Raw genomic sequence first — 14,753 nt, 5'->3', positions numbered from 1 at the left:
TCGGGAGGGATGTCTTGCCAGTAGATGTTTCCATCAGAGCCAGATTGGGAGGTGACCACCCTTTCCTGGGTCGAGGGCCATAGCCTCTCCGTGAGTCTGGAAAGTGAGCTGGTGGGCTCCCCTTCTGGGAGAGGAGCAAGTGTCTCAGTCTGGGCTCAGGGGGTGTTGACAAGGAGACTTTCCATGGCAACACAGGAAGCTGAGGCTGAATGTGAACTTCGGCCAGTGGGAATCAGGCACCACAGGTGGACTTGGAGAAGCTGCTCCCTTTGAGAGCTTTGTGGCAATAAGTCTGGGAGGGTCTCTGCCCCTTGTAGTATATTGGTTCCCGGAGAAGCCCCCTTTCCCAAGGCCAGTTTAGAACCCAGTTAGGGGGAGATGCCAAGAAGACTCTATATTATGGAGAGCAATAAAGTAACTTCTGGCAACTGTGATACTGTATCGTATGCAGCCATGCCTCGTCTGTCAAGTAATGGCAACGTGTTGCTCTGGAGGCTGTGGTGCCCATGACTCACATTTATTGGAATTTTGAGCAGTTTGGAAGCCACTGTGTTGCTGGGATGAGTGGTCCTGGCAATGTTGGGTTCACGGATGCCATTGAAATAGCTACCCATAGTTAGTGGTTACCACAGTGGATAGCACAGCTCTGGAGGGTACTGGGTCTGAACTGGGTTTGAGGATTTGCTCCAGACGATGCTGATGCTACCGGTTGAGGGGGAGCACTCTGAGAGTCATGCTACGTGGTCCCCTCGCCCGTCCCAGAACACCCCCAAATGCTAGCTGCAGGAGGACAAAGAGCTATAGGCTGCACCAAGGCAATTATTTCATTCAAACCCACTTCTAACAAGTAGATGGGAACTGGAGGCTACTGATGGAGAGCTCATGGGAAGTGTAGGTAGGAACATTATTTTGAAACATACAGGAGAATCCCTACTTAAGGCTGTTCTCTAAAAACTCAAAGGCTCCTAGCTAGGAGGGACCTTAGGGACCATCTGATTTGCACTCCCAGTTTACAAGGGGAAAGATGGGGAAACTGAGGGCTAGCCAAGTGCCGCTGACTGTGAAAGGGGCCACATGATACCCAGGACTAGAACTCGGTTTCCAGATTCCTAGCCCAGTGTGGGTGCCTCTGTTCCCTACGGTCTCTGAGTCTAAGTCAGGAGGGAAAGGGGCTGAGCCGCAGATGTCACGGTGTCGCTTGTAGAGAGCAAGGATCTGTCTTTTGGGAAGAGGCAGGCTCCTCAGGCTCATATCTCACCCTCAAAAGAGGAGGCAGCTCTGGATGCCACCCCTGGGTCTAGTCATCATCACCTGGAGGCTATAGCACTGTGGTTTTTCTTTTTTCTTTTTTGCTATCCCTTTGGGCAATTTGGTTGGTTTTTAGCAGCTCTTGTTAAAAAAAAGAAGGAGACATAGGGAAGTGAGACCATTGTTGGCAATGCTATTTTGAGGAGCTTGGGTACATATTTCAGTAATCTATGCTGTTCCTTTTCCCAGTGCTGAACATGCAAGGACAGATATACCATGGTGACATAAAATTGCTGCCGTTTATCAAGCTCCCGCTGTGAGCCAGACACAAGTTCACGTCCTTTATATTCCCAATCTCATTAAAACATCACAAAAAGCCTGCAAGGTAGATGTCATTGTTACCATTTTTTAGATGGGAAAACGAAGGCCTGGTGTGATTAAACAACCGACCCAGGTCACACGGCTGGTGAATGGATGGATGGAGACTTGAATACAGTCTGCTTGATGCCACATTCTGGGTCTTCTTCATTGTGCCACGGGGGTGGACCTCGCTGGTGCCATGAGCTCCCCAAGCCCCACTTTCCTGGGGCTGGTGCTTCTGCTTAGTGCTGCCCTCCGTAGGCCCACACTGCTTGCCCCATTCCTGCTAACCTCCAGGAGTGCAGACGAGATACCTGGAGGATGAAGCTCAGCCTGGCCCTGAGCCAGTGAGCCAGCTGTGTAAGTCAGAACGATTTTACTTTTAAGTAACAGAAACCTGAATTAAGAGAAAAAAGACAGTTACTGCCTCATGTTCCAGGGACATTCAACAAAAGCAAATATGGTCTTCAGGTATGGTTGGATCCAGGGTTTTAATAAATTAATCATCAGGGGTCCCTCTCTTTTTAATTTCCTGGTTCTTTTTCTCTGGGGTGTTTCATTCCCAGGCAGGCTCTCCCCGTGTGCTTGTAGGGATGGCCTCCAATAGCTGTAGTTCTATGTAGTCCTTAAAGCTGGGAACCCTGGTGAAAAGAAAGCAATCCTGCCCCTTAAACCACAGCTCTAAAAGTCCCAGGGATGACTCCCATTGGCTCAGCTCAGCGCACATGACCCTGCTGTGAGGGGGACGGCGTAGTCTAATTACACAGACCCTAGTCTCCTAACTGCTCCTGAAGGTGGGGATGGGATCTGTCCCATCTGGATGTTTCCTCAAAAGTAGGATATATTCTGTTGCCAGAAGAAACATTAAAACAAAACAAAACAAACAAAACCAAACCCGACTGCTACTACCATCTGCTAAACTGAGCTACACAGTAAACTGAAGGCACCTTCTCCGCTAGTGGGGTGGCCTGGAGTTAGGGTGCTCTACGTGTTATGCCAGTTCTGGACAGGGTTTTGTTTTTTGTTTTTTTCTAAACATCAGCTTCCTGTTTAACTTTCTAACTGCATTGTGCATCCTCTGGATGCTGACCTCTGCCTCACCCCATGGGGTCTGAGCGCATGCCACCCCACAGAGCTGGTCACAGACCCCACAGTCCTGTGTGAGACTACCGTTAGCATGCATTATCAGGGAGAAGGCTGCTGAAGGAACTTGGCCTTCACATTGCAATATACCTGGGTACTAGCAGGTTGGTTGAACATATCTCAGTGTTGTTCAGATGCAGAAAGTGGCTACTCTGACCTGGAAGACCCTAAATTTGGCAATCTGTTTCTTTGTTCATTCATTTATTTATTTTCCCAAAGCAGGGATCATCTGTGTGTCCTACTAGCCTGCCAGAGGCACATGGACATGCAGACTTTATGATGATCTTTTGGATCCTAGCTCCTGGGCTGCTCCACCATTGGGACCAGACACTATGATGGAGCTCCTGAACCCGAGGCCTGCTCCAATACCCTGCACAGCTTTGCATCCCTCTTTCTCCTTTGATCAGTACGGCCTCAGTCCTGTGCACCCTGCTGCCAAACTGGTCTGGCTTAGGGACTGAAATTATTTGCACGAATGGGACAGGCAAAGCAAAGGTGTGAAGACTTGCCGAGGGAAGGACTGGCTAGCAGGCACAGCCAGCCCCCGATTTAGTGCTCTCAGTAAGGAAAGGAAGGGGTGTTGGAGAGACGTAAGGTGAATCTGGACAGGTTGCCTGGGAAAAAGGGTTACTTATGAATCTTAAAAATACATTCAGTTATATGTATTTAAGCATCTTTACTAAAAGGAAGAACCAGGAAATTCACCCAACAACTTAACGCTTTGCTTCTCTCCACACAGATGGGTGGAAGCACTCGGTGTCTCCTCTGTGCCTCCTCTGTGCCGGGAACGAAGCTGCATGTGTCATCCGATTGGTTTTAGTTTTCATACTCATTTCTCCAAAAGGTGTGAGTCATTCTTAAGTGGCAGAGGCAGGATTTGAACTTGGGTCTGCCTGACTGCCAAGCCAAAGGCACCCTTTTCATAAACACAACAGTGGGAAAAGCCCTTGAAGGCTCAGGGACAGGAGGGCATGACAGATAAAGAAGGCCGTTTAGGCAAAGGGGCAGAGACCAGTTGAGGTGGGCATCTCGCAAAGCTGCCACAGTGGGTGGGCGCGTAGCAGGGTGTGCAGGCTTGCGGTCAGAGAATTTTGAGTAGATACAATGGGCTGGAGGGCCGGGGGAGGATCCTAAAAAGGGAGTGCTGCGTCAGACTCGGGATTGGAAAAGATCTGTGCAACTGAGTGCAAGGCAGTGTTTCAACAAAAGAAGGGGTTGTCTGGGAGACATGTTAAGAGGAAATTCTGCATGCTGCCTCAAGTCTCAGATGAGTCCAGACCTCACTGCCCAGGGAAAGTGGCTTTGTCCTCAGCCTCTCTCCTGTGTGTCTCCAGGAGAGGCCTGGAGGCCTAGCTTACAGGCGGTGTCTCCTTCCCGCCCTGACAAAGGGGCGCTGGGAGCTGGTGGGGCTGGGTCCCACCACGAGGGGCTTTTATTCCTCCTGGAGAACAGGGAATAGTCCTCAGGGGGCCTGGCTACCGCTTCTGCACAAGTATTTATGAGCTGTGAGAGTTAAGATCATAAGGTTCCCACATTTTGCTTCTCTAAAAAGCCAATAACTTAAGAAAATGTTTTCTCCATAAGAGAAACTTCAAAGATCCTAGAGAATAACACACTAAAAGTTATTGAAAGTCGGCCTCCTGCACATCTTGAATATCGGCACAAAAGAATGTGCGAAAGCCAGGCAGGCCTCTTCACAGCGCTGCGATTCCTTTGTTTTTCTTCCTGCCTGGCAATCAAATGCAGGACCCAAGCTGTTAGGCATTTAGCTGCAGCCATCTGCGGGGCAGGCTCGCCAGCCAGATTCTTTCTCATCCGGGGGGCACTTACAGAGGCGGGAACTATTGAAAGCATCTCCGCACTTTAACAAATTAAAAATGTAAAACCTCCTTGCAGCCCTTGAGGGGCAAGGTGGCCTCAGGATCCTCTGCGCGGCACATGTGGGAGTTCTTAACAGCCATCGCCCAGGGAGGCAGAGAAGGGGCAAGCGGAGAGCTCGGGCCTGCATTCTCTAGTTGGGTCGAGTTTGGCCAAGTTATTTAACTTATCTGAGCCTCGGTTTGATCAGCTGTGAATTGGGATGACAACATTTGCCCCGACTGTTTCACAAGGCTGTTGTAAAGATCAAAGGAGGTCCTGTTTAAAGTGTGCGTGCGTGCTGGCACACCACATTCCTGCTTCAGAGAGAGAGGATCTGCCTTTCCCATGTTTTCAGTGCTTCCCACGGGAAATGAGAGGCTTGTCTCCCATCGGTCAGTGCTGGGAAGCCATGGGCTGAGGTTTACCAGCGAGTCGGGGAGTGCTTGGAAAGCGCCCTCTGCTCCAGCCCCACCTGCCGGATGGAGCCACAGGCCTCTGTGGGTCTCCTCATGTGGCAGCTGTGGGCGCCCTCCTTGTGGGGTCCACAGCCCCCAGCACATCCATGGCAGTCCTTATCGTGATGGTCCTGGTCCCCAGAGGGGAGGTGGGAGGCTCCCCTGTGCCCTGTGTTTGAGGCGACTGGGCACTTCTGGGCAGGAGTTCTAGCTATTTTGGCTCCTGTTTGGCTGGTGATCTCTGGGTGGGGAGGAAGGGGTGGATTTAAGACCTGGAGGATCCTTCAGGGACAGAAAGTGTTATTCAGGGATTACAGTTGGGTCAACGTGGAGCACCAGCTCCTGGCAAAATTGTCCCTGGGCAGCTGGCCTCCTGTTTCTGCACCTGCACTTCCTCCCACCTCCACTGCTTTCCAGACAGACCCCCACTTTACAGAGAATTGAAGTTCATGTAGCCTCTCTCCCCAGGGGATTTGTATTTGATGCTCAATGCTTATTATGGAAGCAAAGCTTCAATTATCTGTTAGAAAGATTTCATTGAGCAAGGTGTGGGGGCAGTGGTGAGGATTCTCCAATGTCTCTGATATTTTGCCCCCTAGATTTATTTTTCTGCTCCTTAAATGGAAAACTTGTCCAGTCCACTGCCCTTAGAACACAGGGGCTTGATCTTGCCACTCCTCTTGGGACACAGTCAAAGCCCTTTTAAAGACCTGTCTCCTGCTCTTAATTTTAAAGAGGAGGTACTAGCCGACAATTCCAGTCTCCCTCTAAGTGAGTCTTTAGAGACTCATTTATGTGACCCAGTGGCCTTCAAATATGAATATCATGGCAGCACAGAAGCCCTAAATGGTTGGAAAAAAGATAAAGGTATTATTGGTTTATCTGTGCAGTAGTCCCTCCTTGTCTGTGGACAATATGCTTCAAGACCCCCCCCCCCCGCCCCTGAAACTGCGGATGCCTGAAACCGTGGTTAGCACTCAACTCTATATACTATGTTTTTTAAATACGTACATCCTTCCTCCTTAACCAACTTCAGCTCTGCCGGAAATGTGGCAGCAGCTTCTCCAACAGCAGGCACAGCCTCTGCAATGTTTACAGGTCTCAGTCCAAACCTGTTCCTGAATCTGTGTAACCACCCCTTACTTGCAGTGAATGGCTTGGTGTTGCTCCTTTCAGAGGATCCCTTGCTGAAGTCTTCATACAGGCTCAGTGCTTTCTGGCGCAACATGCTGCCTTCAACGGGAACACATTTTCTGTTCATGTCTTCCACCCACAAACTTAATGCCTTTCCCATCTTAACTAAGCATTTATCACGCACTGTGGCTGTAACTTTTGCAGTTTGAGGTGCAACAGCAAAACTAGCACGAATTTCCTTTTCCTTCTTCACAATTTCAGAGACAGAAGATTTGTTGTTACTGTAGATTTTAGCAACCTCAGCATAGGATTCCCGCCCCGCCCCTTTCCCCCTCCCGCTTATTGTCAAGAACTTTCACATTCTCACTTAAAGGAAGCACTTTATGGCTTCTCTTGGGCATATCTGAATTGCTGGTGTATTACTCTCATGTTTTGGAGCTGTTACTGAGGAAAATGAGGTTTGCTCGAACACGAGCCCTGTGACACTGAGACCAGGGGTCTGATAACAGAGGGGTTGGGAAGCAACTCATGAGCAGGAGTGTCTGCAGCGTGAACATTCTGGACCAAGTGAGGATTTACATCCAGGGCAGAATGGAGAGGGATGGTGCCAGGCTTCATAATGCTACTCAGAACATCGTGCAATTGAAAACGAATGAATTGCTTATTTCCGGAATTTTCCATTTAATATTTTTGGACTGCGGTTGACCACAGGTAACCGAAATTGTGAAAAGCTAGACCACGAGTAAGGAGGGACTACTGTAATTGTCAATTCAAAGAAAATGGGGAATTGACCTTGTTGAAACCAACAGTTAACAAAAACAACCCACATTTAATGAAGACTTACTCTGTGCTGGGCCCTGGACTAAGTGCTGTGCTTTTGTCTGGCATCCTCTCTTTGAAATGTGTACTATTATCATATTCATTTTTCAGATGAAGAAACTAAGGGTTAGAGAGATAAGTAACTTGCCCAAGTCCACCCAGCTTGCAAGAAGCCAGAGATAGGACACAGATTCAGGTCTGTCTGAGGGTAAAGACTATGCTCTCAATCAGCCATCAGTGGGTTTCTCTTGTAGCTTTGCTGATGTGCCAGTGGGTTCCTCCCCCCGCCCCCCAACAGTTTGCCTGTAAGAGAAAATCAACTGTAGTGGGTTAATCAAGCAAGAGTTTATTTTCCCCCTATAACCAGCAATCCAGAGCTGGTTCAGGTCCTTCTGTTATTCTGATCCATCATTCTTAGCATGTCTCTTCCATTCTCATGGTCACAATGTGGCTGCTGTCCTTCACCGCTTTGCACCTATATTCCAGGCAGAAAGAAGGAGGGGGAGATAAAGGGCTTTCTCCTTGCTGGACTTTATTTTTTCAACCTGAAGGATCTCGTTTCCCTAGAAAATTTCTGTTTATATCGCCTTGTCAAAAAATATGTCACAATGTCACCCCTAGCTAGAAAGGAGAATAAAGATGGAATATTTTAGCTTTAAAAAAATTTTCTATAAAAGAGGTAGGAAAGAAACACAGGGCTGGGAATAGCTAAGGGGAGCCAATCTACAGTTTCTACTCAGCTTACATATTGAAGTCTGTGCTCTCAGGGTTACTGGAGGGCATGGCTGCAGCTGAGTGAAGGTTTTCCCTAGAGGCAGAATTTCTCCACATAAGCGTGTTGTAGCGAATCAGTGCCTGCTTTCCTTGGTCCCTCCTGGGTAGCAGCATGTGGCACGCGTGCCTCCCTTTGAAGGCTCAGCCCTGCAGTTGCCTGAGTCTGCCCCACAGGACCAGAGGGTGGGGTCCGACCCTGGTCTTGTGGGAACCTAGGGTTTCACATAGTTTCTCAAGTTTTGTCTTTCCTAACTCTGCTCCACGGCAGCCAGGCTAGAACTACTGACTTGAATTCCAGTTCCCCTGGCTCGTTTGACTGCGGGGAGTAGTGTATCCTCCCCAGGCTTGCTAGCTATTGTGGTCACCCCGCAAAGGTGGAATGGACCCCACCTCCCCAAATTTGGCTTGGAATTTGAGCCTGCAGATGCACTAAGAGCATGAAAGGATTTATTACTCACATAATGAAGCTTTCTGGAGAGAGAAGGGGGTATTCTGAGCTGCTCTGGGAAAGGAAGGGAAAAAAGGGAGAGGAAGGAGATTGCTTGGGGTTTTATGCTGGTGTCTTAGCCAGCTCAGGCAGCCATAACAGAATACCATAGACTGGGAGGCTTACACAATAGAAATTTGTTCTCACCATTCTGGAGGCTGGGAAGTCCGAGCTCAGCGTGCCAGCATGCTCGGTTTCTGGCAAGGGCTCTCTCCCTGGCTCACATACAGAAACCTTCTTGCTGTGTCCGCACAATGTGAAGAGACAGAACAAGCTCTCCAGGGTCTCTTTTTTTAAAAGAGCACTAATTCTGTCCTGAGGGCTCCATCCGCATGGCCATCTAAACCTGATTACCTCCCACAGGGCCTGTCTGGGTCGGTTCAGGCTGCGGAAACAAAATAGACTGGTGACTGACAAACAGCAGACATTTATTTCTCACAGTTCTGGAGGCTGGAAAGTCCTAGAATGAGGTGCTGGAAGAGTCAATGTCTGCTGAGGGCCTGCTTCCTGCTTCAAGAGGGTTGTCTTCTTGCCATAACCTCACATGACGGAAGGGGCTAGGGAGCTCTCTGGAGCCTTTAAAAAAAAATATTTTATTGATTATGCTATTACAGTTGCCACAATTTCCCCCCCTTTGTCTCACTCCACCCAGCACCCCCCACTCCCTCAGGCAATCCCCACATTGTTCATGTCCATGGGTCATGGGTATAAGTTCTTTGGCTACTCCATTTCCTACATGGGGACTGTACTGTACGTCCCCATGGCTATTCTGTAACTACCTATTGTACTTCTTAATCCCCTCACCTCTCCACCTGTTCTCCCACACCCCTCCCATCTGGCAACCATCAAAACACTCTCAATATCTATGATTCTGTCTCTGTTCTTGTTTGCTTCATTTGATTTTTAGATTCAATTGTTGATAGATATGTATTTATCGCCATTTTATTATTCATATTTTGATCTTTTTCTTAAGTAAGTCCCTTTAACATTTCGTGTAATAATGGTTTGGGATGATGAACTCCTTTGGTGTTTTCTTGTCTGGGAAGCTCTTTATCTGCCCGTTGATTCTAATGATAGCTTTGCTGGGTAGACCAATCTCGGCTGTCAGCCTCTGCTTTCCAGGACTTGGCATATTTCCTGCCTCTTTTAGAAGGGCACTGATACAGTTCATGAGAGTTCTGCCTTCATGACCAAATCACCTCCCAAAGGTCCCACGTCCTAATACCATCACAATGGGGGTTAGGGCTCTAACAAATAAATTTTGGGGGGGACACTGTTTAGTCCACTGCAGGGGGTTAGTGGGGTGGGGAGGGGGAAAGTGAGGATTCCCTTGCACATGAGGTTTGATCTTCCAACCTACGCCAATGCAGGCCCCGCCTGGGCTTTCTTACCATCTTGCTCAGATGTGGGGCAGAAGGGGAAGAAGTGGTGGGACCCGGAATCTGTCAGCAGTTAAACACTGAAAATGGAGTCTGACTCTTTATTATACCAGCCCTCTCTCTTCCTTGGGCTTCCCTCATGTTCCTGGGCCACGGGCTGTGGCCTTATGCTAGGGACAGGGAGGGTGTTACCTCCTGACTTTGAGCGCCACGTGCCGCTCGGCCTCCCTCAGCAGGGTCCTGCTCTTTGGACAGGTTCCTTGCATCTCTGGGCACAGGAGTTGGACCTTGTCTGCTAGACCCTGGTTGCCCCTCCCAGGGCTGGGCAGCATACAGCTGGGTGATTTGGTTCTTCTCTTTTTTGGCAGCTATGTTGCCGAGACCTCAGCACCATGCCATGTGGCCACAGCTTTTGGAGTGAATACCCATGTGACATACTGTAGTCATGTCATGAAGTCTGCCAAATTTGTGACTTTTTAACTCTATCCTCACCATTAGACCTACAGCTATTTGTGTCCAGTGAGGAATGGAAACACTTCATTACCATCATTCCCAACATCATCAAAAGATTTCTTGGGCACCTCTTGGTGGCCCCAAAATCCATAGCACAGTGCCTGGACACTCAAGGATACAGATGTGGCCTCCTCCCTCAAGAGACTTGCAGTCAGATCGGGAGGCAAGGCTTTCACATTAAAGAAAAATGGGGGCAGGGGGAAGCAGGAAATAGGTGCCAAATAAATATTACATGCAAGGCAATGATTTTGAGAGATCATTGAGGGTTGGTGCTGTCAGGAAGGCTTCCTGGAGGAGACGGGCACTTGAACCAAGCTGTGGGAGGGTAAGATATTGATAAGCATGACCTGGGAGCAGCCATCCAATGCCTCTCTTCAACAGGTGTGCTCCTGTTAGTGAGCACTGAGAGGGATTTGATAGCGTGGGCCCATAATGTTCAGAGTCCCGTAGAATGGTTCTCATGAGGAAGCTTGTTAGAACCACTAGGAAGGTTGAGGTTAGGGGCACCTACGGGTCTCTGCAAACTAGGAGTGAGTGCCAGTGGAGAGGAGAACCAAGTCCTCCAAACCCCCATTTGTGAGCTCTTCCCTAATGCTCTTCAAACCTCTTCCTTAAAAGGAGGAGAATGACTTTTTAGATTCTTATTCCCAAATCCATTGTGGATAAGTATTTATACCTTAAAATAAATGTTGATTATTCCTCTTATTTTAACATGAACGAGTTTTAGGCAAGTCATTCTACTTCTTTGGGGCTCAGTTTACCCATTGGCCTAATGGGTAAGTGGCTACACCAGTATTAGTAACCAATCATTCTATATTATTGTAAATTTACAGGGCATTTCTCCAAATACAAGCGTTTACTTCGCTCATCACAAGTCTGTGTGTGCTACTTTCTACATTTTATGGACAACAGAGAGAAATGAGGTTCAGAGGAATCCAGCATGTGTGTATGTGTATATCGTGGTGTGTATATGTACATACACACGCTGGATTTCTCTGAATCTGCTCTGAATATGTGTATGAACATATGCATATAGCAAAAGATTCAGAACCTGAACATTGGGGTAACTTTTATGGCCTTGTGGTCTCCCAAATTACAAAACAATCCAACAACACAAGTAAAGTCCATCAAAGATCAAAAGCAAACCCAAACCCTTTGTGCTGCCTGTTGGGATGACACACCTGGGAATTCCTTGAGGGTGTCCCGGTGTTCTGTGAAGGGGGCGCGTTGTTATTGCAGCCACGTGCTCCATAATGATGTTTCAGTCAACGCTGGACCTCATATAGGACTGTGGTCCAATAAGACAATGGAGCTGAAAAACTCCCATTGCTTAGTGGTCTTGTAGCCATGGCAACGTCGTGGTGTGATGCATGACTCACGTGTTTGTGGAAATGCTGGTGTAACCAAACCTACTGCACTGCTAGTTTTATAAAAGTGTAGCACATTCTATTATGTACAGTGCATAGTAGATGGTAATGACAATAAACCACCATGTTACTAGTTTATGTATTTCCTATATATAGTTTCTTTCATTATTTTAAGGTGCACACTTTCTACTTATTAAAAAAGTTTGCTGTAAAACAGTATGCCGTGTTACACCAGCAGCAACACTACACATCTCGTGTTTACTGTGTCTATTGATTGCATCATTTTCTCTTTGGCTTGACTTAATCTTGTGTTGTTTTATACATTTAGTGTCGCCTAAGTGTACAGTGTTTGTAAAGTCTACAGTATTGCCCAGGCCTTCACACTCACTCACCACTGACTTCCTCAGAGCAGCTCCCAACCCAGCAAGCTCCATGCTTGGTAAGTGCCCCATACAGGTGTACCATTTTTTATCTTTTATACCATATTTCTTCTGTGCCTTTTTTATTTTTAGATATGTTTAGGTGCACAAACACTTACCATTGTGATAATTTAAAAAATTCTCACCTGAGGGTATGTTTATTAAGTTAGAGAGAGAGGAAGGGAGAGAGAGAGAGAAACATTGATCTGTTGCTTCCCATACGCACCATGATTGGGCATCGAACCCGCACCCTGGCTATGTGCCCTGACTGGGAATTGAACCTGCAACCTTTTTGGTGTACGGGATGATGCTTCAACCAGCTGAGCCACCCAGCCAGGGCTTACCTTTGTGCTACAATTGCCTACAGTGCTCAGTACGGTAACATGTTGTACGGGTTGGTAGCCTAGGAGCAATAGGCTCTACCCCACAGCCTAGGTGTGTAGTAGGCTATGCCATTTAAGCTTGTGCAAGTGCACTTTGTAATGTTCACACAACGAAATCATGTGAGGACATGTTTCCCAGAACATATCCCTGTCATTGAGTGGCGCATGCCTGTGCTGCTCTCTGTTTTGCATTGCCCCAGCACAGACAGAGCTGCTCTGCAGAGCAGGGTGTGCAACAGGCTCCAGGGAAGCGTCTCATTTTCAAGTCACCTATGTTGTGGATGCACAGCTTAGTCCTCAGCCTTCCTGGGATGCAACATCTCCATCCGCTGGAAGCAAGGTCTCCCACCAGCCTGAAGGGTCTTGGCACTGTCTTTGGACGCTGATATGTTTTTGGACACGCACGCTGACACACACATGGCCCTGTTTCTTATTGTTGTTGTATTGGCTTTCAAGTCCTTCTTGTTGCATTACATGGTGAGCTGGAACTCTTGATAAAGGAGTTCGGTACAGTGATGACAAGAATTGATTTCCAATTTCCTGCAGAATGACTCTATCATCGCTAGTGACTCAGGCAATTTAGCTCATATTCCAGGCCTGCCTGGGGGTTATAGATCACGCTGACAGCTTCCAGTCACACAGGAGGTAGATTTTGACAAGAAGAGGAAGGAGACATACTCAGAGTTCTGCACTGGGGCTGGCCGGAAGGGAGTGGCGGCCCCAGGGCTTTGGGTCATGTGGGTGCTCCTTGTGTGTAGACGTGTCTTGGCCATTATGGGAAGCCAATTTGTGGCTGGACTTCCAGTGGGTTGCCCAGGACAGTCCTTATCCTCTCTCTTTAAACTGTCTAGCTCTACTCAGCATTAGAACATTCAAACACCCAGCCAGACACAGAAGGGATCAATTACTAATAGTATCCTCCTTACCAATACTTAGACAGTGTCTGTTAAAAGATTTAACATATAGACTGTTTTTTTAATTTCTCAATGTACTCCATTAGAGCAGGTGCAATTCTTTGCATTTCCTCATTCACTATATTTTCACCTGCCAAACCTGCATTGCCTGTGCATTGGGTCCCAGATGGGAGGGCTCCCCCCTAATGAACACTGTGAGGATAGCAGTGCTCGGCCTCCCGCAGCCATCCCAGCAAAACAGAACTCGGTCCCAGTAGGACGAAGAGATCCCCTTGTGGGCTGTGACTCTACACTAAAACCTGATTCATTTAATCTTCACAACAACCCTACGAGGTGGGCTTTTATTATCCCTAGTTTGCAGATGTGGAAACTAAGGCACAAATAGTAGGTCACATAAGGAGAGTGGCAGAGCAGAGATTTGAACTCAGACACTTTAGAAACAGAGTCTGTGCCCGTAAACACTGCACTTTATTCCTCCACGAGTGGTGGTGGAAACGAGACCACGTGGGGCTCAGAGTCCTGATTTTCATGTAGTGGACTGAACGGAACCCCCAGAAACTGACCATCAGTTGCCCTGCTCTTAGGACTTTATCATAGTCTTTGACAGCACAAGTAATTGAGTCCAGGAGTCGAGCACCAATGTGTGTATGTGCAGATGCGAGTGTGTGTGGATGCACATGTACACACATGCACACACAGGGACACATATGCACATACACATGTGGCAAAAGGACATAGCTCAAGGAGCCAGAAAAGCAAGAGTTAATGACACAGCAGTACAGAACAGACGTACTGATTTCTCCCTAGTCATCTAGCCAAAAATTATTTTTTAGAATCCATTGTCAAACTACTTGAGGTTAAGCTTGACCCATGCAACAGGAAGCTGACTGACCAAATGTTCTGAAAGCCGCCGCTGAACTGGATTCTGTGCTGGGCTCTTTCACAGACATTATGATACGTGAATGCCCATGTCACTTTACCCCGAGGACTACTACCCTCTTGTACAGTTGGAGAGACAGAGGCTCAGGCAGATCTTAGATCATAGAGCTAGCAAGGGCCAGGGACAGGATGCAAACACACACCTCCTGAGTCCCAGTCCATGCTTTTCCAGAGTGATGCAGACACTCTTCCCAGTATGCTCTCTTGACAATTATTTTATTTTGACATGTTGGTTCTCTAGCATTAATCTGCTGGTTTTCCCGTGAGTGTTAAGAGAAGACCTGATCGCCTGATTCCGCTTCTGAGAACTTGGCCTGCTGTTGGACGAGGTCCCAAAGCTCTGGCCTTGGCCCTCACTTCCCCTCTGAGTCAGGAGCTCCACATGGGCCCTGTGCACACCATCTCACAGCTTCTCTATGGAGTCTGATCGCTCTGATCTGCCCCTTTCCTCACCCCCTTTCAAAGTCACAGCTAAGGCTGCCAGTCATGTTGTCTCTCATTAATTGCTCCCGAGAATGGAACAAGATAATATAATTGCTCCCTGGGCACCTGTCAGGTA

The sequence above is a fragment of the Desmodus rotundus genome, chromosome 1 (assembly GCF_022682495.2).
Source record: "Desmodus rotundus isolate HL8 chromosome 1, HLdesRot8A.1, whole genome shotgun sequence".
NCBI classification, from domain to species: Eukaryota; Metazoa; Chordata; class Mammalia; order Chiroptera; family Phyllostomidae; genus Desmodus; species Desmodus rotundus.
Note: the sequence above shows the minus strand (reverse complement) of the source record.